General features: G+C 36.7%; 3 long non-coding RNA genes across 7 annotated transcripts in view; 1 reads left to right on the forward strand and 2 right to left on the reverse strand.

Moving 5' to 3' along the window:
• LOC149030958 (uncharacterized) overlaps nucleotides 1-22,074 on the forward strand; it is a 70,405-nt gene extending 48,331 nt beyond the window's left edge. For all 5 annotated transcript variants that reach the window (XR_016178238.1, XR_016178235.1, XR_016178234.1 and 2 more), the window contains 2 exons: nucleotides 16,385-16,514; nucleotides 17,189-22,074. This is a non-coding gene — a long non-coding RNA (uncharacterized LOC149030958). The remainder of the gene's footprint in view (nucleotides 1-16,384; nucleotides 16,515-17,188) is intronic.
• Nucleotides 1-22,110, reverse strand: part of LOC149030959 (uncharacterized) — a 107,773-nt gene that overhangs the window by 47,532 nt on the left and 38,131 nt on the right. The window lies entirely within an intron of this gene.
• Nucleotides 981-7,423, reverse strand: LOC149030960 (uncharacterized). The gene is made up of 3 exons (XR_016178239.1): nucleotides 6,769-7,423; nucleotides 1,794-2,326; nucleotides 981-1,664 (listed from the first exon to the last, which is right to left on the reverse strand). It is a non-coding gene; the product is annotated as an uncharacterized LOC149030960 (long non-coding RNA).

Raw genomic sequence — 22,110 nt, forward strand, 5'->3', positions numbered from 1 at the left:
TCGAGTTCGAGATCAATTTCGAAATAACATCCCTTAGACTTTCGAGGCTCTCCAAATCGATTCGAATTCCATCTCTAACAACCCCTTTCTTCTTGCCTGACACACACCCCCTACCACGACCTCTCATGAGAACTTGCTTCTCACCTACCACTTTCTTCCATTCTCCTCACTCTTACTCTTTCTCTCTCCTGAGTCGTTTATCTCTTTTTTTCTTTCTTTCTTTCTTTTATTTTCTTCTTATTGCATTTTTTCCTACTATTCGCTCCTTTTACCATGAATACTCTCTCTTTCTGGTGGTACGTGTCCTTCAGCAAGGATACGTGCGATCGAAAAAAATGGTCAAGCAGTTAATTGAAAAGTCAAGATCAGGATATCATCGTGAAGTCCTTTTTTCGTTAAATTGCTTGAATTAATTAGTTTTCTGTCGAACACTGTGCGTAGATTCTTTTATTATTAGAAGTGCCAATTTGATAACTTCTAAGTAGTATTGATAATATATGAAAAAATAAGATTTATTTCGTCTTAATTATTGGATAGAATTTTTAGAAGCAATTTTAGTTAGTTTTTGAAATCATTAAAGTGGTAATCAATAATTTAAATATACAGTTGATACGTTCTTTCGATAAAACGATTGATAACAAGATTTTATCTGTGATATATGTATTTATATATGTATATATAATATTTTTTATCTGATCTGTTAATATCACCCATTACAACCACTATACCGATATGTAATTAATATAATTAATAATGTATCTTGTATCTGGGGAAAGCGAATATTTTAATAACCTAAATAATAAAATACTTTCGTAGTAAAATAATATTATGAATTTGGTTACATCAATGATATCAACGAAGAGACATTTGATATAATATAATAATCATCAAAAATTGCATCATCAAAAATCATTTAGATGTACAAAATGAAACAACCGTATAGAAATGACAAGTATGTATTACAGAACTATTATTGGTTATCATATAAAATTTTGTGGACGATAATTACAACAAATAAATCTTAAAAGTATTTACAAAATTTCCGCAAATAATGATAGATAAATAATTATTCGTAACCTCTCGAAGCTTTAATTTCTTGCATGATATCGCAAATATTGTAAAGCCATTACAAACATTACAGACGGATGTTTATATTAAATACCATGGGAGCTCTCCACTAGTTAGTATACATGAATATCTGTTTTATTGAACCTCACGTACTAAATCTAGCAATAATTGTGCCGTAAACTCTATTCGATATTCGTATTTATTCTCATATTTATTCCGACTTACACAAATTTTTGACAAAGAGGAATAAAAAGATGCTTCATATTTTTCAAAAAAAATCGATGTCCTATTCTGATGCGAAAACATCGTACAATTGATTACAGGAAAGATCTGTATGTTGGATTAATTGTAGAAAAAGTTTCTAAAATAGAGTTCTGATCGTAAATATTCGAGTGATTCGAGATAAAATTATTCCAATGAAATTTTCTAAAGTGCTATCGTTATTAGACAATATTTATCAATTCGCTCCTATTAAAATGATACCAATTGGTAATAACTTAGGCAAGTCATCCTGTATATAAAATATAGCGCAGACGTTTTTCGTGGTTGAACTTGCCTCTTCTCCTTCTCTGCTTCCACCTTGTCCCCTGCCATACCTACCCGAATAAAAAGGAAACTTATCTGGAGTATTTTATCGCTTTCGAGTCGGTTGACCCTCAGCATAGTCTGAGGGCGAATGGCGAGAACAACGGAAAAGGCGGTTTATAGAATATCGTATACTTTACCGTCATTTACTTCGGTTTCTTGATGGCCTGAGGCAGGAGCGGCTACAGAAGCGGCATCTATTTTCAACCCTCTGTTTCTATCTCTCTCTTTCTCTTTGCTTAGTATCCCTTTCCCAGTGGCCACTCTTTCTCTTTTTCTCTGTCTTTCTTCTATATACGTACATATATATATCCATCGTTCGTTCTTTCTCTATCGCGGCGCTTTCTGCGTGCTCTCGCGAAAATCCTCGCGATAAATTATGCCGTGCAGGAGGGAAATAAATGACCCACCCTTTCTGGCCCTTCTCTTTCTCTCTTTCTCTCTCTCTCTTGCTCTCTACCTCAACCACCCCCGAGCATCCCGAACTTCAATCCCCAGTGTGCACGAATCCGTCCTTTTCCTCTTCCACCATTGCTGCTACCATCCTCCTCCGTGGTCCTCCTCCGTCGACGACCACCCATCGAGCTATCCTTTTCTCCTGTTTTCTCTCTCTCTTTTTCGCCTTGCCCCTCACAGTCGCCTTCCGTGGACCAACGAGAAAGCAGCGGTGGTACTGCGAGGAAAGCCGGCTTTAAAATTATAATGGCACGCGCAATTTTGATAACCGTTGTCCGAACCAACGTTAGCCACCGCCCAACCACCCTCTTTTTGATATTTCAACGTCCATGAAATTTCCGACAATGTGTCATAGTTGTTTTAGAAAAATTATATCTTTAAGAATTTAAGAATAACGATAAAAGTCAAACCCCTTTCCTTTTTCTTTTTCTTTACTTTTTCTTTTCATTTTTATACTTTTCTTTTTTATTTTTTTTTATGAAATATTTTTTATTACTAGCATGGCGCCACAGATAGCAATTCCGAACCAAAGTTCGTATCTAGGCACGCGGAACGGTTCATCGATATTTTCAATAAAGTTGCGTGTAGTAGCACGTCGGCTTAATGAAAAATCAATGATGAAGGTCCTCACTGTTCGCTAGCTACGGGAAACGCGGTTGCATTTCTTTGTTTGCGAGGCCAGTCAGTGATAATGGTCGATGATTCTTCCTCTATCTTTCATTTCTTCTTTTTTCTTTTATTTTCGATTCGTTAAATCACGATCGCGTGGGATTTAACTCCTAAGCTAATTTTATACAGATGACAACATTTCAATAGGACAAGTAAGACTGCCAAAATTAGTATAGCCAAGATTATTGACTTTTAACGTAAAATATGAATTCAGTAATTTGAAATTTAATTATAAATTTAATATTATCTGAAAAGAATTACTAATAGAAATTTAATAATAATTAATAAGCAAAAATTGCAAATTATTTATTGCATTTTATAAATGCTCAATGACTATTTTTTCTCTTTTCCTTTCAAAGATCATTTTTTTCTTACGGCAAAGGATAAAGTATTCGTAAAAAAGTATGCCAACATCCTTTTTTCTCGTCTTTTAACCGACTTCCTTCCAGAAACACAACGTGGTTGTTAAAGCGATATTGCGTCCGCGGGATATTAACACGGTACATAGCCAACCCTTCAGCCCCTTCACCCTTAGCCACGGCCCAAGTCTACCCCACCGTTTTGCATTTCCACCCCCTTCCTCTCTTGGTTGTTCGCACGTCTCTTGCCCTCGCGAACTGGCTGTCCTTGCTGGAGCCCCCACAGAGTCAAACAATGGCATGACGTCGCCCACGAGAATGGCTACGCTTTTGTGCTCGGAAATTGTTTAAGCTTTTGTTATTTTGCGGCTTCTAAATCTCAGACATCAAGTTGCCGTTCTACGTCGTCGTCTCGAAAGAGACCGAGACGTTTCCTGTCAACCGTCTACTTCGTCTTTCGCTTTTATGCGTGAAACTAAACATTCCGAGACAGACGAGCACGTCTTACCTTTCATGTATTTCCTTCAAAGAAATTCACCGTATTAAAATAAGAAATAGAAAATAAAGATAGATATATATCCTATAAATTCTTTAATCATTCTCGGTAGGTACTGATGTTCAAAAAAAGAAACCTTTTTTGCATTTTTAAACGAAAGTTTTTATATATATATTTTTTTTAGTAGGTATTATATCTAAAGTTTATTTCGAAACCCTAAGACGTTTAATGTTTCTTATAAAAATTCTATTGCAATTTTCAATCCCATTGGATAACATTTATTTTTCTTTTTTTAATCAGTCAGCAGTGGAAAGTACTTTTGTTCTTTTATGAAAAATATTAAATTCTGGAATTTCTTTTTACTAGAATAGAATAATATGGAAAGTACGGCGGACTTTTTTGTGCAACATTTTCATAACGCTAAATAATATACGGGAAGTGGTTTAAAACAAAAAATAAATAAATTGTCAAAAATGCCAATAAAATAAAATAATTTCTGGTCTTATGTTAATATTATTTTGTAGATTTTGGAAAGGTTTCGGAAGGTATACGTGTTTATCGTTCGCGGCATGGCGCGCAGACGTTCCTACGTATCTGAAATGCCAGCTCGCGACTTCGCACCGTGTACGGTATGCGTGTAATAATGTTAGTAAATTCACGCATGCAAGCAAGCACACGCGCGCATACATCTTCGGTGGCTAAATAATGAAATGAACACAGCGGTTTCTGTTTATTTGAAAACGGACGTACACATAACCGTGCATTTATTTCATATTACAAAACTTTACTTGCAAGCTCATAATTAAAGTGACTGCGTTTGACAAGAGACAATTTTTAAAAAATTTGCTTCAAGACGACGGAATAAACTAAAATAATCTACAGTAATCGTTCGATCGTTATTATTCATGTTGGATCAGTTTAAAAAGAAAGTTCGGTTATTTAATATTTATTAATATTATTAATTTTTTAATTTCAATCGTATCTATAACAGTTTTAAGAAAGAAATTTCAAAATGTCATATTCTTTTTCTGTAAATCTCGATCTGATTTATGTTGGAAAAAGTGAACATTGTCTCGATAATTCCGAGCATTAAAAATACTCAACGAAAAGCAACAATTCATACTCGCAGGAACTGCTATCAAACATTATTCCTTTTTTCGTTACTAACTAGCGAACTGTTTAACGTTCTCCGGCAAAACGTCGGACGGGCACCCTCCTAGGTTCGCCACCCCCGCCGCCGCCACATCGTCCCTTTCCCCGTCGACCCTTTGCAACGGGTAGGTTGGAGAAGGTAGAGGGAGGTAGAGGAGATGGTAGAGGAGGTGGAGGAGGTGGTGGAGGAGGTGAAGAGGCAGAGATGGAGAAGGGAAAAGAGAGGTAGTGCGCGGACTTTTGGAGTGGTCTGTGCCCACCTATCGACCCTCTCGGTTTCTACTCTCTCTTTCTCTCTTCCTCTCTTTCTCTATTTTCCTCTTTTCCTCTCTTTCTCTCTCTCTCTCTCTCTCTTTTTCGTTTTCCACTTTTCCTTCTCTTTCCTAGCCATCAACCGACCTTCGTGCGCACACACAGAAAAAAAGCACGTACCCAGTCGAGCGGGTATGCGTGAACTCTCTACAGAGAATTTGTAAAAGAGAAAGAGAAAGAGAGAGAGAGATAGAGAGGGAGAGAAAAAGATACGGAAAGAGAGAGAGAGAGAACGCGCGCGCACAAACGCGAGCATATCCTAATTTTAGTCGGCGTTTGGCGCAGCTGTGCCTGCCCACATGTATCGTGCGGGCTCGAAACTCCGAAATTTCGTGCAAATAGCGCTGGAAGGAAGCCGTCCCTGATTAAACCAGTTATTTCCTAGGAAAAAAGGAATGGTGTACGACAAAATTTTTTCAGGAAATCAGGTTATCCGTCAACGAATCTACCGATAGCGATCTAAAGAATGAACGGTTTTTGCAAAATTTGTTTTCCTTTTTTTTTTTTTTTTTTAATAAATTCGTTAATGAAATATTTAAACTTCTTTCTTTTCATTCTTGTTTCTTTGTTTCGTGATTGTTTTGTATCTCAATAAAAGAAATTCAATTGCTAGGAAGCTTTTAACAATACTTGATGCAAAATAAATCGATTTAATGAAAAAAGTGACAAATTATATTAACAATGTAAAACAATGTAAAAAAAATTTAAAGAAATTTTTAAGGAAAAGCTTGTATTAAATTATTTATACAATTTATCGCGTATGAAACGTTTGATAATACATTTGTTATGAACGAGAAATATCAATAAATTAAGGATATCGAATTTACGAGAGATTCATTTAATGTTATGATTAATGTTATATTGTAACAAAATATTTTAATCCGTCACGATAATATACGGCAAGCCGCAAAAATGTGGGTTAGGAGGTATTGCTATTGCATCGAACTCATGAATGATACACCCTCTCCCCACATATCGATGTTACCCTTTACAGTTCAGACGTATTGCCTATGCACGAAAACCACGATCGGTAACTCCCCTCAAATTGACGTTTCGGTAGCTTTTCTTATTGTGCCACACGTGGAAGAACTTTTTTGAAAAACTTCTTCTTTCTTTTATTTCATTGTAATGTTATTTTCCTAATTTCATTTGATGATACCAAATAATTATATAGTCCTTCCGAATGTCTAATATCAAAACTAGGGTAAGAATAGAATCTATTTGTAAAATAATTAATAAGATATAATTATAAAGAAAATTATCGTCGTAAATGAGCAATAGTAAAAGATTCTTAGAAAAATAAAAAATTAGCAATAATTTTACAAAAAAAAAAGAAACAAAAATTGAGTTACTATTTTAATAAAAATGTTATTTACGAAGACATATGAAAGCAATTCTGGTGATCGATTGGAAATAGTTTGAGGCGATGGTCACGTGGAAGAAATTCACACGTGGCAGTCGGTCAGGGCTGCAAAGTCGGGCGTTGTCGTTCGACAAAGGGGAATAGGTGCGAGGTGCGATAGAAAACAAAAGAGCGATGATATCTGTTGGACAATCATGTTGCACACCCACCGAGAAAGATAGAAGAAGAGGGAAAGATAAAGATAGAGAGAGTAGGAGAGAAAAAGAGAGAGTGAGGGAAGAGGAGAAAGGGATGAGAGTGTAGTTTACCTATAACCCATAAATCGACCCCACTTTTCTATTAAGAGACGCACGATTGACTTGCGTTGTTTGGCGCTTCCTTCCCCCGATATTCGTCGATCTGTTCTTCTTTCTTTCTTTCTTTCTATCTTTTTCCCTCTAGTTCTTTTTCTATCTATCTATCTATCTATCCATCCTTTTCAATTTTTCCCCACTCTTTCTTTCGTAGCAGCAGCAGCCGTTACTACAAGCGGTACCAACAGCAAACTAGAGCTTTCCTCTCCCTTCTTCTCGCGTGAGTTCAGCAGCCGTCTCCACGACTGAAAATATCACCCCCACTATCGTCCACCACCGACGCCTAGTGTCCTCGTATCCTGCGCAAACCTCGTCGAATCCCCACCAAAAGTTACTCCTCGTATTCGCGTTTTTTCCTCGAGCTACGCAGTAAAGCCGACGCGACATCATTCACACACGAACTTTTTACGTATATATATATATGCATTACACATACCTATCAATTTCCAAGGTTTCCTCCTAATTACCGAAATCGTGGAAGTGTGAGCCGATACAAAAGGCTGAGGATCCTTTGCTTACCTTCACGAAGAAAGCGATCTCATCTTTTTTTTATTCTCATTTTTGTTCTATCGTTAAACTTTTCTCGTGTTTTTTGAATTGTCTTTTTAAAGGAGGTGAGGTTAAGCGATTTAAAATCGATTAACTCTATTGTTTTTAATTATATAGGAATTTATATATTTCATTATTCAATAGAGGGATTTATTGATAAAGTATATCGTTTTTAGCTCTGCTTTATTGAGATTAATTTTGTTGGATTTTTGTCCGATGACATTTATAAGTATAATCATTGATCGGTAATGTTGAATTTTTAAGCATTTTTTAGAAAGATAGATGTGTATTCACATACGTTTAAAAATATGTTTTTTAGACAAATTTAATTGCATTGTGTTGGAAATCATACAAAAATCCTATATTTTGATAAAATTACAGAGTTTGGGAAAATTTTTTAAATGAATAAAAAATCAAGGAAAAGAGTATAAAAAGAAAATAAAGCTTTTCTGCGTTATTGAGGCAACACTTTAGCCAAATCCTAAAATTTCGATAATTCAGCCGATTCTTGTTTTCTTAACGTTCTGCACGTACTAGCTAACATCTATTCGTTGCGGTCGGAGAATACCGAGCATAATTACGTGCATGCGTTCTCATAATTATCGAGCATCAGGGATTAGCCCTTTAAATTTGATCGAATCGTACGTGTAAACACGCGAGAGAAAGAGAGAAATAATACGAGCTTGCGTGTGTCTGTAATACAGAAAGTTATGGCCGTTTGTCCGAAGTGGTGCAAATCAAATCGTTCGCTTATAAACGTTATTATAATGTTGTATTCGATATTGCGAGTTTTTATATTATCTTTAGTATTCTTCAAAACGATATCTGATTCGTTAAGATATTTTTGGTTCAATTTTTGCGGCCAAAAAAGAGAAAGAGAAAAATAGTATAACAAGTATATCAATCGTAATTTTTCAATTTTTATTTAAACGAATAATTGCGTAAACTGTTGAGAAAAAAAGCACACGAACAAAAAAGGAACATTTAAAATTCTAATAGTATTTGGATTGACATATTTGATTGATAAACGAATAAATAGGATACGTGAAAAATTAATTGTTACTTTGTGTAATGTGAGTTAATCGATTCTTCAATGACGAGCACGAGTATCTTGTCGTTCATTATTATCGCAAAGGCATAAATATTTCAACGAGTTGTATTGGATTATCTATAGCGCTGCTTATCTCTGATATTCCCCACACGCGCGAATACCTACAAGCGTCAAAGGAGAAACGATTAATTCATTATTGGGGGCTGGTAAGGAATACTTTGATAAAAGAGAAAATCGTGTTAATATTACAGTCTGTGAAAAAAAATACCTCATAGATAATACCGATAAAATATTTTTCGTTAAGTTAAATTAAAATCTCTTAAAAGCGGAAAGAACAATTTCTAGACTTATTGTTACATGTATTGCATTTTTCTACAATGTTCAACACAAATAGAATATTTCGTTCGATACACAATTTTCATGGACACATGCAGTTTTCGTGTTATTCTATAAAAAAAGAAATAAAAGAAACAAAGTAACAATTGGCCGAGTGACTAGGAAAAAAATAATATATCTCAGCAAGTGGCAAGGTCAGCAACGATTCACGAATTGTCCGAACCACCGATCGGCTGGTAGTAGGAGGATCAGACGAAAGCTCAGACAAAACGCGTGCGTGCAATCGGTTAGGTAGATGCGATCCAAGGACATATATTTTGGTATGGATAGATCGCGTCGTGGACGTAGGATATGGCTGAGGGACCTCTTAAAATACACCCCTGGGATTGAGATGAGAGAAAGAGAGAGGAAGAGGGAGAGGGAGAAAGAGAGCGTAAACGATAGAGGTAGAGATAGATAGATGGATAGAGTTAGAAAGAGAGGGTGATGGAGGGAAAGAGGGAGAGAGTTAGTGGAAGGTATATAAAAGACAAAAAAAATTCTATATAGAGGGGAGGAAAAAGATTCGAGACCGAGTGAGAAAGGGAAATATAGGAAAAGAGAAAGAAAGAGATAGATTGATAGAGAGAAAAGGGCGACGCCCTCGCGACGGATTTTGAACGCGGCCATTGCGCTGAGAGGGCGTGGCTGCGCAGACGCTCGAAAAGAAAAATCCTCGCTCGCGGGATGAAAAGCGGCGCTACACGGCGCGTGTCGCGCTGTCCGACGCTCTCAACACTACGAAAAAATCGGAGAGGGTGGTTTGAGCGCTCGGGTAAGTGGGGAGAAAGGGAGGGAGGATGCCTCGCTAAGAGAGAAACGAAAGAGGGAGGAAAATGCGCACGAGCGGTCAAAGAGGGCGCCTTTTCGCTCGACAGAGCGCGCACTTTTCAGGACGAGGACCTCTCTTTCTCTCTCCGTCTCTCTCTCTCTATATATATATGTATATTTCCCTCTTCTTGTTTCCCTCCATTCTCCCTTTTCTACCTTTTCGTACCCACCTTGCCGTCACGGTAACCACCACTGGCTCGATGATCTCTTTTTCTCTTCTCTCCATCCGTATTTCTGTCCCTTTTTCTCTTTCACATTGCTAGGATGACGAAGAATGTGTACGTGTGTGCACTTATACGTACGCAAGAGAAAATGAGAGAAAGCCATGTGCGTGGATAAGAGAAAAGTAGAGAGAGAGAAAGAGCAAGCATCAAAATTATTTTCCAACTGGTAACACTGCAGTGCCTCGCGGTACCAGCCGAAATTTCAGCCCTTTAATTTCAGATGGTATGATAATTCGCAGCGATATTTCACGCGAGTCTGGAAGCAGGCTCAACGTGGATTTTATTGCGGCTGTCCCAAGGGTTGAAACGTAAAAATTTCACTGAATTGCCAAAAGAGATCGGCGAGCAAACGGAGACGAACGTATAGATGATCTAGAAGAATAGGACCCGTTAGTTAAGATAGACGAAATTGTTGAACATGAAGAAGGTTATGTTAGTTCGTATACATTTGGAATTGGATGATTCAAAATGCGTTGCCTTTAATCGGAATACATTTTGAAAAAGAACCCCTTGCTGAGATATCCCTTCGTTTTTGCGTTTGATCTAACATTACGTGAGGAAAGCATTCTATCCATCGTTTGGTCTATCGAAGAACTGACGACCGATCTATTGTCCTTCCTTCTTTTGATCCTGTCTCTTTGTTTAACTAACTCATTCGATTCTTTGTTTACACCTCGCAACTGTTTGATTTGCTTTTATTACAAAATTTAACGGATAATATTATTAGTTTTTTACATTTATAAAATTTCCGTACGTATTGCAAGTGGAGTTAAAAAAAAATCTTTAATGTATACATTATTTTCTGTGATTTACTCCGCCATGATATCGTACTATTCCGTGGAACAATCGGATCACACGGAAATCCACATACAAGAAGGATTTTTTATAAAATTATGAAAACAGTTTGTAATCAGAGATTACATTTCTCTACGCTCTTGTTTATATTACATTTGCATCGTTTTGCTTTCAGCAAAATTTTGTTATTACTTTTGATAAACGAGACAAGCTCTAATGAGTTTCAATAAAATCAATAAAAAATTCTAAAGAGTCCTTTAGAACTTTTCGAATCTCATGATTCTTGTAAAGGATCGATCGATTGGTCTTAGAGAATTTTCTCGAAGTCTGATCACTAACATACCAGAAAGAAGGTGAAAACAAGCTAAATATTTTTGCCTGCTACGATATTCACGGTAGGAAAAAGGAGAAATGTTCGCGTGGGTGGAGACGGTGGACTATCCAGAAATTTTATCCCCTGGACAGTGCAAAGCGACGCAATTTCGTTTAGGACGGTGTATGGAAAAGGGTAGAGGGGGGCAGTAGAAAGAGGGTGACAAGGATAGTCGAAACGACAGGGGAGAGGCGGCAATTTTTTAAAATTAAGGCTGTTAAACCTAATCTCCAGGTGTGCCGGCGCACGCGCTGTAGAAATCGTAAAAACTCTGCTGTTTCCAACCCCGCGTTTCTATCTCTTTTTCTCTCTTTATCTCTTTTCGTACTCCCACTACACCCTTCAAAGCCCTCGGCGTCTCTTCGTTCCGTATTTTCGTCCGCTTGGTGACGCCGCCTATGGTGTCCCTGACGTCCCTCGACGGTTGTTAAATTGCCGCACGAAACGTTCTTAATGTCCGCGGCGGTAGTCTGAGTCTTTTTCTCTACATTTCCTCCACCCTAGCAACCTTTCAAGCCACCATCCCCCCCTAGTCGCCCTTTACCTTCTAGGACGACTCTCTTGCTCACTTTTCTTCTCTTTTCCTTCTCCAGATTCTGTTTTCCGTGGAATCGATTTTCTTTTATATTCCTACCGAGAGGCTCTTCTGCTTCTCGTGTAAACGAATACGATGGTAGTCGTAACGCTATTGCTGCCATTCTGAAAACTTACCAAGAGAGAAAGAGAGATAAAGAGAGATGCGACCAACGTTGGATTACGAGCAGCTACGGTGCGATAAACGCCTAAATTGTACTTAATATCATTGGTTATCAGCTACGAAGCGTGATTTTCGCAATACTACGAGTATGAAACGTATCTAAATGTGTACGGTCGATGCTTAACGACAGTAACATCTTCGATAAATTGTATAAAGTTTTACTTCTTATCGCTCTCTCGTGAGACTTCACGTTAACTAAACAATTTTGATTTACAGTATAAAAATGGTATTTTTTATATATACAAAATAGATCTAATAGAGATCCTTACATAAAAGAATGACTTTAAAAAATAAATATATATATACTTTATTAAAATATGATTTTTATAGTAAAAGAAAAAAAAAGTATAGTTAATTATGAATATACTACCTTGTATTGCACAGAAAAATTGAAAAAGAATCTTTTAAAACGTAGGCTTGTTTGCATGACATATATGCTGCCTCTGAAAAAATATCAAAATACAAAGAATCCATATTTTTCCTTAAAGTCATTCGCTTTTGTCTGAATTTGAAATTTGAATCACCGAAAACGAGAAAAAAAAATAAAAAAAATGTTAACGGCAATATCGAAATCTCCCGGTTAATCGCTATTAAAAGAGAAAATGAAAAGAGCGAACGAAGCGCCGCACGACGGTGGCCTTTTTTGAGGATTTTCCTGTTCCAGTCGGTAGGGTAGAACGCGACAACCGTTTTCTCTTAAGAGAACAGTTACCGACGTCATTCAACGGATGCCTAGATACGGCCATCTTGGAAAAACAAAAGCATCGCAGCGACGTAGGAAAAACAAAATGAAGGCGCTTGCGCCACCGCTTCGGTATTGAGCGAGGCCGCCGGCGCCTTTTTGCATTTTAACCCTCTCTATTCAACCCCCTGTCGTCTTCCCACCATCGTTCGGCTTGCCCCACCACAGTGTCGAACAACCAAGCTATGGTGTGCCCCTTTGCCATCGGCCTTCCTCGTCGTTCTCGTGATCGCCGACTCTCCTCCTCTTCCTCTTCTTCTTCCTCTCTTTCTATTTCTCTTTCTCTTCCTCCTCTTCTTCCTACTGCCGCCGTTTTCTCCACCCTGCAGCCGATATCCCCATCGCTACGTCGACCATTCCAAGCGTCGGCTTTTTTGCATTCTAACACGTTTTTAAACGGACGAAAAAATAAATCGCGTTTATTCGTTTGATTAAGACTTCGAGTAATTGGCATCAATGATTTCTGCGTCTAATTACCCCCTTGGGGGGTCTGATTCTTTTATTTTTTATTTTTATTATTATTCTTTTTTTTTTGTTTTTCAATATTTTCAATATTTCGTCGAAGTGATATGAATGTTTATTTCAAAATCGATTATCCATCCTTCAGTAAAATAGGGAGAATATTTGTCTTAAGGGAGAGCTGATGTTGCCTGGGATAGCAACTTCTGATGTTTCTACTGTCCATAGTAACGTGGCGCCCTCTTTTTTTTCCAGCGACCGTAAAGGTTCGCTTAATTAATCGATTAAAACGCAGTGGACGTTTGATTTTATATTCTTTTTGTTCGTGATTCCCTTTATTACTGATCGATCGTTAAGACCTAATTAAAAAAGAAAATTAATGGTAAATAATTTTACTACCTGTTTATCAGTTATTTTCACTTAAATATTAATAATTTTCAGACGAAAAAATATATATAATACTTTACGAAAAATAATATAGTACGAGATTCAAATTGAATTAGAAAAAGAGTATGCTGGTTTTTCTAAGAAAAAATTAAGGAATGCAGCTCGGAAGGCAAGAGAGTAATATGTACTTTATAATGCGCGCCTGAGAAAAAGGAATATAACCCGAGGAAATGTTTTCGCAAGCTTTTAGTACCTGCGAGGGTGGCAAGCCAGCGGTCTCTCTTAATAATCTCACATTCTTAAGCACGTTGACTTAATTTACATTTTAACCGTTTTGCAAAGAAAAAGAAAAGAAAAAGGAAAAACAGGAAGAAAAAAAATGCAAAATTCTTTCGTTTTCAGAGACGCCCTAAGTCTTTGTGCCTACGACTATTACTTTCCTTTCGCTTTCTTTCATGCCAACAGATCATGACTTCATACTCTTTATGATAAAAAAGACCCTCCTAGATGCTATAGGATGCAAATCTTCTTTCTGTACCAACCGGGTTTTGAGACGATTATATAAAATAAAATGATACAATTACTCTTTCTCTTTCTATCATGAGTACTTTGAAATTCTTTAAATTACGAATAATTAACAATTCCTTGTAAGTTATGGACGTGAATTAAGCTGAAAAATAATATTTTATAATCAATCTAAATATTATGAGATGTTAAAATAATAAATATATTATTATATTATTGATAATCAAAGAACATTGAAGAGAAATTACTTATTAATAATTTTATTATTAAAGGCAAAAGGATAGTACTCTCTTGAATAATTAATAACTTATGTAGCTATGCTTAACGTCTCAAAAAATCTTCAGAATGATCTACCTTAATATTCTTTCACGAGCTGCTGCGTCCCCATCGAGTGCGCATTTATTAAGGGTTGTTATCCCCTTTCCCCCATGTCGATCCGCACATGCTTGTAGGTTGGCGCGTTTATGGTTCGTATATGCGTGTACATGTGTGTATCCCCACCATACTCCGTTTTCCCCACTCTAGTTCCTTCCCTAGCCTTTTCATAGATGCAGTGGTGGGGTAGCGCGATTAGATACTGAAGGGAAGTTAGATGAAAGTTTAGATAAAACCAGGGTACGTCAACCTTCGTTGAGAACTCTCTAGCATCCAAAGCAAAATAAACTGAAAAATCATTTTTTCGTTAAAGAATACAAAAATTCTTTTTTAATGTATATCATATGGGTTATCTCTAATTCGTTGTTAAATTTATTAGTCATTAACTCAGAAAACATCATCCGTATAATACGAACGCGTTTGGATTAAATGATAATGTATCATTTAATAATCACGTAATATTACACGCGCATAATCAATCTAATAAATTTAATTGTATTTTACCTATAATGCGCGTACAATATCGGTGGTAGCGTGAATTAATTCGTATAATCGTAGAATTATTAGCACCCGAGAAGAATTGTATATTAACGGGAAGTGAATCGTACGAGGAAAATTTTCCAGGCTGGAATCGACGAATATAGAAGAGATCCAAATTATATTGGCAAATTCAATATAGAAAATTTGTATTAATAAATACATGTATTATAACTTTTAAAGATTTTTAAAAACTGACTTTAAAAAAATCAGATTTGGAGCTCCTAGGTGTCGAATTTTTTACATTGGGAGAAAAAATTTTCTCTTCTGAATTCGCCGACAGAAACAAACAGAGAGACAGGTAGAAAAAGAGAAAAAGAGAAAAAGAGAGAAATGGTAGGAGCGTTGCAGTCTGTCGGCTGCGCCGACGTTGCATCGCGCATTATTTAATGGACGGTTTTTCGCTTTGTTCGGCCGACTCATTAACCACGGGGCCTCCCGATTGTACTTTGGTTGGTTCTCCGTTGCAGCAGCAATGGTGAACCGACGCCCGGTCGTCGCAGCACCGTGTGCGCGCGCGTTCACTCATGACAGAGAAAGAGTAATACAGGAGGGTTTGAGGGGTGCAGTCGCGTCGTTGCATAATGAACAGGACACGTTGCCTCACTCTTTCTCTCTTTCTTTCTTTCTCACTTCTTCGTTCCTTTTTTCCTCTTCCTCGTCTCTCTCGTCAACCTCTTTGGTTCTCTTTCTCGTTGACGACTCTTCCCTCACTTTCTCTCTCTCTCTCTATCCTTATCTATCTATCTCTGTCCTTCTTTCACTCTTCTTCTCTCTCAACTCTTTTATCTCGCTCATCAACCCATTATTCCTCCATATTACGTTACGTCGCTATGACGCTATCCGATGTGAGCGAGCTATTTGTGTTTTCTGGCTCTCTTTCTCTTTCTTTTTCTTTCTGTCTTTTGCAAATGTATGCGCTCAAGAGGGAAAGAGAGAGAGAGAGAAAGAGAAAGAGAGAGAAAGAGAAAGAGAGAGAAAGAGAGAGAAACATAAAATGTTGAGAGTCAGCCTTCGACCCTCTTCGATCCTATCATCCTTTCGTTTTTGATGCTTCCGCAGAAAGAGAAATGCGTTTTGCCTGAAAACGACGACAACGACAAGGACGACGACGCTGACGACGACGACGACGCTGACGACGACGGTACCTGCGACTACGATGACGGGTGCAACGAATGAGTTTGAATCAGCCTGCGAACGCGAACGTCCATGTAAAAGCGGCGTACCAGCTAGCGGAAAATCTGATTTTCTTTTGGCTTGTCGCGATAAAAACGTGCGTCGACTCCGGTTTGTTTCATCCCAACGTTCGTTCTAGCTCTCTATCGTACTGTCTCTCTCTCTCTCTCTCTCTCTCTCTCTCTCTCCCTCTTTCTTTCACCAGTTTCACTGTCTTCCCTTACTGTGCACTTCCTCTTTATGCAAATTCTATGGTTTTGATATATACTTTGTTTACAGACGAGATTGCAAATTGAGAATGAGATATACCTATGCGAGAAAGTCATCTTATCTTTCAAAATCTTTTTTACTTTGCATCTCGCAGAGTCAATATAAGCTTCTCGATTCTCCGTGGTTTTTCTTTTATGTTTTTCAGATCGTTGGATTCTTCGAATGGATTTTTCCTTGATGACGAGGCGATAATACGGACACGTTGATATGTTTATAAAGTTCACTTTTATAAATAAATAGCAAAGGAGTTTATTGATTAATTCGATGGAATTTCGGTAAGAATACTTTCATTAGTTTTTACATTTACTGCCTTTTTATGTTATGCATGGATTTAATAGAAACGAACTTTCTCTAGTTACCCAATAGAAAATCGTCCAATGAAGAATTTTACAATGAATAATAAAGTCTTGTCTCTAGTGAGCTCAGATAACTTCATATAAATCTCATTGGAAAGCGGACTCAGGGCTGTAATATTTTTATCTACCTCTCTTTGTTTTTAATTATTTCATTACCCCATCCCCCTCGGTTCAATTCCGATTTAGTTCTTTGAGATTGCAAAAACAGTAGTATCCTATCGATCTCTTTTAGTTGTACGGTCACTTTGCTTCTCATATAAATGTCCAAAATGAACAATATTTACTATCTTTTTCTCATTTACGAGAAATATGTATTTGCCATAAGCAGATTAACTATGTTATTTATTACTGAAATTTTATCTGCGTACGAATGGAAGAACGTTCGATGTATCGTAATTGTAATGAAGATGAGCAGGTACTTATTGAAATCTTATATTATAAAGTAACTAATTACTAATGAATGATAAATTGATTCACATTATTGTGTTGTAAATAACAATGAGAGATAACACATTAGAGTTAGTTTGAAAAAGAAGAATTTACAGTGAGAAAAGATATCTCTAATAAGCCGCATTTATGCTGACTATTTTCAGACTCAAGGAAGGAGTGGAGGAGTAGAAAGTACGTAAAAAGTTCGACAGGTTGGCCGGTAGGAAACCACAGTGATCGGTGTTAGTTGGGTTTCCAAGAGCTGCTACGGTCGAATTTGGAAAGAGGACTACGATGAAAATGGAACGCAACTTTACAACATGGACAGACACGTACAGGCGTGACAGGGTGCTGCCCTCTGCGGGCTAAAATTAGAGGGTGCTGTCCGAAGTTCTCCGCTACACGTTTGCATTTCCTATGCACTATTTCCCACGTGTGGGTGCGTACAGTCCAGTGTGAAAGCTGGCTACCTCACCGCAAACGAGATACACACGTTGCGGATTCACGGACTCGTTGATGCAATATTTCTATCAGTTTACCGTACCGGAATATGAAACAAAAAAAAACGGGAAGACCGGATCGCGTGGTTGAGTGACGAAAGAGCGAGAGAGCGAGAGAGCGAGAGAGCGAGAGAGCGAGAGAGCGAGAGAGCGAGAGAAAGAGAAAAAGCGATAAGGGGGGTAAGAGATGGCCGATAGAGAGGGAGAAAAAAATGCTTTCGGCTTTCTACGTTCGCCCAAATATTTTCGTTTTGTTCTACGCGCTTCTGGCGCTTTTCAAAATCGATCTTCCATTATCGTCTGATTCTCTTGTGTAGCTCCGCAGTAACCGAAATTGAAAGTTTACGTTGTATGTCCTTTTTTCCCCCCATGTTTATTCTTCCATTATAAAATCATTTTGTGGTCTATTACTTTTTTCTTTTTATTATCGGTAAGCTACTTAGAACTAACTCGATTGAGAATGCACAAAATGCTTATGACAAACATTTATTACTGTCAATGATAAAAAAAATATCAAAGAAGAAAAGATTTAATTGATCGATTGAAAATATACTGTACAAGGAATAAAACTTTCTAAACATCTCGTTGAAGATTCTTCAATCCTCGAAACGATAAATCCTCAAACTAGGGAGAGATTTAGACCAGCAAGATCATTCTTTTTTTGACTTCGAATAAGAAAAAGAGGATCAATCTATTGTAAAATGACTATTACAAGAAAAAGAATCTCTGCTTTCTAGAGACTTTTGCGAAGGACTGTATCTCGCGTATCCGGTGTACCCTCTCCAGAGGCATTAGACGCAGTGTATCGGCGGCCGTGCTCGTGCGCGAGTATTAGACACCATGCCCACAGCTCATTTGCCAACTCCGGCAAATTTACCAAATTTAAATGCAAAATCGGCCAGTGCTCCGTCGCTTCATGAGCGCCTGGCTGAGAGTGAGATAGAAAGAGAACGAGATAGAGATGGCGAAGGAGAAAGAGGGAAATGTAGAAGAGGTGGATGGATTGAGCAAGAGAGAAAGAGAGAATGGGAGAGAGGAGAGAAAGAGATGAAAATAGAGAGAAGAAGAGGGAGGGAGAGGGAATAGGAGCGGTAGACCGAGAGGGTAGTGGCCGCTGTTGAAATAGGATGGACGGATAGCGAACGAGCGTGAGTTTGTAAGAGAGAAAGAGAGAAATAGGAGAAAGGGTGGACAGAATATAGATGGATAGAGGCGCGATAGTGGAGCGTGCGCGGGAGAGTGAGAGGCAGAAACTCGTTGGTAGTAGGAAACTCAAATGGTCGCAATGGTGTAGTATAGTAGTCGGCTGGTTGTCAGACGCAGCATGCGATTGGTTCAGCGAGTATGCCTAGCCTTTCTGCCTTTCCTACATCCTTCCTACCTCCTTCGTCTCACTTCCGTCTCCCTTTTTTCATTTCAGATAATTCACGCCAGTCTTTTTGGTTATTCGCTTTCCTTCTTACTTTTCTAGATGATTTTCTTTTATCAGCTGGTTTTTTTACTTCTATTGAATTCTCATGAGTTCTCTCAAATGCTCACACAATAAAGTTTAATTATTATTTACTGTAAGATCTATATCTAGATGATATACGTACATACAGAGTACAATATCGCTACAACTGTATAGCGAGTTTGTTAGGCTATTAAATTACATAGTATGTAAAGAGTTTAATTGAATTTTTCTTATATATAGTGAAAGTTAATATGTTGTTTGTATCATATTTACGTAAATTGCATCTCTTTAAAACAAGAAGATAAATTAAGAGGACAAAATTCCGATGGTGTTTATTTAAAAGATACAAAAACTAAAAGTGATTATTTATTGTTTTAATGAATGTAATCTGGGTATAAACACAATGTTAGATCGGTAAAATGTAGTCGGTTCTAGTTGAAACTATCTTTTCGAAAAATTTCTCGTATCGTTTCTCCTTTTGTATAAACCACAAACACACACTGCCAAAGGGTTTGCAATTAATATTCTCCATGCACTTCGCGCCGTTTTGTTGTTCATTGGCCCAACCGTTTATTATTCATCGCTCGTCATATAGAGGTGCATGTTACATACTGTGCGACGTAACGACGTGGCCCGGGATAGGTATATGTCGTGTGCCCCGCGTTGTTTTACACAATGTTACAACCGACTGACGTACTACTGACACGGGGCACGGAGGCGTAGAGGAGAAGGACAAAACAACGGCCAGACATTTTCAGAGCTGCATTAGAATGACAAACTTGTATTAGTTAATGTAGAATTGCATTACGTTTCTTTTAAATATTTAATAAAAAAACAGAGTCTTAAGAAAGGTACTGTTTTTTGTCAATTTCATTTTAAGTGTGTTTTTATCGCGATATATTTTAATTATATAGTAGAAAAGTGTTTTAAGTAATAGAATAAGGAAACGATATCTACGTAACGTTAAATTTAAGATGTAAAAGCTAATGAAAATGTATCTTGATAATATGTGTAACAAGAGAGAAAAAGTCTTAAACAGGTAAAGTTTGATATTAATAGAGGAAATCCGGCGTGCCGTGTTGTGGTAAATATATCTCGGTTCTTCTTCGTGCTTTCTCGTTCCACAGCGGTAATTTTTAATCCTAGAGAAATTTATGAAACAGTCCGTATTTCATTATACGCGGTAATAAAGATGTAGATAGATAATCGTAGAAGTCCTTAACTAAAATCATTACTTTCGCTTGGCAAAAGTTTGCTACGCGTGAGACCCTTTTGGTAATGTCACTGTTCACGTTTTTTATGATATAAATATGATATTTTTGCTTAAATAATCGTTTAAAAAAATTGATGAGAACATAATAATGAACTATCAACGATCTTAAAAAGATATATATATATATATATATATATATATATATATATATATAACTATAAAGTATTATAAACAGTTTACAAAGAATCTCATTTTACATAATGAATTCACATTTGGTAATAGCCCTAAGCAAGAATGAAATATGTATGATTAAACGCATTTCAATATAATTATAATACATTATAATATTTGTTATAGTCTTCAATTATTCTATGCAAATTCCAAATATGTATATCTAAGAGACTTTTAAAATCGAATTAATTTGAATGTATTTTTAGATAATGTATGAAAGATTTAAAAGAAATGTGTATTTAAAGTATACATACGTATAAGAATATGGAGTACGTTAAAGAACAGAATAGACAGAATAAAACGAAGATCAGAATTGTTTACTCTTTCAATAACATTGAAAATTTGTCAAAGCTTTTTTAATTCCCTGATAATTTTGACCGATCCGTAAAGATTCTACGTTTTATATTTCGCACGTGAAATTTCCCTTTAGTATTAACATCTAACAAAAGACTCATGATTGCATGTGACCACGAACGTTTCCATAAAATAATCGACAAAATAATGGATTGGGTACGTTGATTTTATTGCATAAAGAATGTTATTATCCTTTACAATATTCATTGTGTTTTTCAGACACATACGAATTGCGTTTTTATAATTATCGCGAATGGAACCGTGCGTTAACGCGAGGTATCTGAGTGCGCGCACCCACAAACACTAATGAAACCGATGAAATATTACAATTTTATATTCGTCGAATTCGAGTTGATGCAAAGAACACGAAATATTTTGTTTATTTCGTAGTATGGATTATTTTTAAGACTTAGATGTGTGTGAAACATATTCGAATGAGAGTGAAAAGAACGAATTTGTGTATCGATCGATTATGCGTGTAAGCTTATGTTAATTATAAATGACTTTTTCATTGTTGATTTTTTTTATATTGAAGAATTAAGCTTCTGCATATAAAAAATGTTTGCGCTTGTATGCTTTTTATTGGATTTTCTCTCTCCCTTATTTAAATATACTCGAAAGCAATATCTAATATTCTTTAAGATGCTGTAAAATGGTAGATAACATTAATGTAATCATTTTTGTGTTTTTAATTTTGTATTAAAAAATAATGAAAAACATAATTAACAAATAAAAATTTGTTATTGATGCTTCTACTGATATATTGTGTACCGAAAATGACAAAGGACACGTGTCACGAAGTAACATATGCCTTTCTTCGCTAGATATACATTTCGAAAGAGCTTGAAGAATGGTGGAAAAGAGGAATTTTGTGAAAAGGGAGACCAAGAGAGACTTGAACCATTTATATTCGACCCTCTTAAAATGCGCGGGAATGCGGGCATCATTAACGTTACCCCTTAACCGTTCCTCCCTATTCCTTTTTTCTCTCTCTCTTTCTCTTTGTGTCTTATGGCTGATGCTCGCTCTCCTCGAGCTTTATTAACCAGTTGCGGTAGCCGAGCTCGCGCTATTCAATAAGCTTGTGGTTCGTCTATCCTATCTTTTTTAGTATTGTATGTAAGTAAAACAAAACACCCGTTCCATGTTTTTACCTCGGTTTGCGAAAAATGTTTGTAAGGCGATAATTTTCTCACTTAGAAAATTAAGATGAACGAACGAGGTACGTTAAATTTGTTAATAATGTAATAAATCGATTTTTATTGTACTTAATAACAAAATATAAAATATATTATCATATATTTTTTTCGTGTACTATTTTCTATGTGTAACGGC

The sequence above is a fragment of the Polistes dominula genome, unplaced genomic scaffold (genome assembly GCF_049000335.1).
Source record: "Polistes dominula isolate Pdom_NZ unplaced genomic scaffold, Pdom_raw_medaka contig_20, whole genome shotgun sequence".
NCBI lineage: Eukaryota > Metazoa > Arthropoda > Insecta > Hymenoptera > Vespidae > Polistes > Polistes dominula.